This window comes from Amblyraja radiata, unplaced genomic scaffold (genome assembly GCF_010909765.2).
Source record: "Amblyraja radiata isolate CabotCenter1 unplaced genomic scaffold, sAmbRad1.1.pri S104, whole genome shotgun sequence".
NCBI classification, from domain to species: Eukaryota; Metazoa; Chordata; class Chondrichthyes; order Rajiformes; family Rajidae; genus Amblyraja; species Amblyraja radiata.
The window spans coordinates 92,274-93,486 of NW_022630095.1; the positions used below are offsets into that span (position 1 = coordinate 92,274).

Consider the following 1,213-nt stretch of genomic DNA (forward strand, 5'->3'; position numbering starts at 1 on the left):
CTTTTCAATCTTTCCTCATATGACAGTCCCGCCAAACCAGGGATCAATCTCGTGAACCAACGCTGCACTGCCTCAATCACAAAGATGTCCTTCCTCAAATTAGGAGACAAAAACTGTACTCAATACTCCAGATGTGGTCTCACCAGAGCCCTATACAACTGCAGAAGAACCTCTTTACTCCTATACTGAAATCTCTTGTTATGAAGGCCAACATTCCATTAGCTTTCTTCACTGCACCTGAATGCATTCTGGAAGTTAGGTACATATCGCAAATCCCAAAACATGTGGATTCGATTGGTTTTGGAGATTAAGGCCAGCCGCAGCCAAATGAGACGAGCCCAACATATCAACTCTTGGGGCATGGACAAGGTGGTTCGAAGGGCATGTTTCCCAGCTGCACAGCTCCATACCATCATGGCTCTAACACGCATATCGGAACTTGCGGCGTTGATGGCTATCCAGAGAATACTTACAGCCAGAGATATATTTTAGGGAATCGCAAGGTTCTACTCAACGATGTTTGGTTAATTTTTGGGCGCATATCAAAGTGATAATGGAACATAGTTTTTTGTAAGTAGAATTGATTATAAGATGTTTTTCTTCCGGCCATCGGTGGGCATCAACTACCAGCCCCCGCCTGTGGTGCCGGGGGGCGACTCTGCATGCTGAGCAACACCACCGCCATCTCCATGGCGTGGACCAGCCTCAACCTCAAGTTCGACAAGATGTACGCCAAGCGGGCCTTTGTCCACTGGTACGTGGGAGAGGGGCTGGAGGAAGGAAGGTTCCAGGACGCGCGGGCGGACATGGCGTTGCTGGAAAAGGACTGCCAGGAGGTGGCCGTGGATTCCGCCGACATGGAGAGACGGGGTGAAGAGGAAGAATAAGATGAATTAATTAGGAAGTTAAAAATTTTAGTTTTATTTAATAGACTATATTAGATATAACACTAATAATAATAAAGTATTTTAATGAACAATTGTTTTGTCGATATATTGCAGAAGTCGGGTGAATGGAATATAATATTGTTGGGCAGAAACTGTGAGGGGGCGGGTTCGCAAATTAGAGAGAGAGGGAATGTCGGGGTGATTTGACTTTCGCGAAATCAATATTCATACCACTCTGCTGTAGTGGTATGTTTAGTATAGCTGCCCAAGCGAAATATGGGATGGTGTTCTTCCAATATGCGTTTAGCCCCTCTCCGACAATGGAG

At 45.8% G+C, this 1,213-nt stretch overlaps 1 pseudogene; it reads left to right on the forward strand.

The window, feature by feature from the left end:
• The first annotated feature begins 591 nt into the window (after positions 1-591).
• On the forward strand, positions 592-887 carry LOC116969101 (annotated as a pseudogene).
• The last annotated feature ends 326 nt before the right edge of the window (positions 888-1,213 follow it).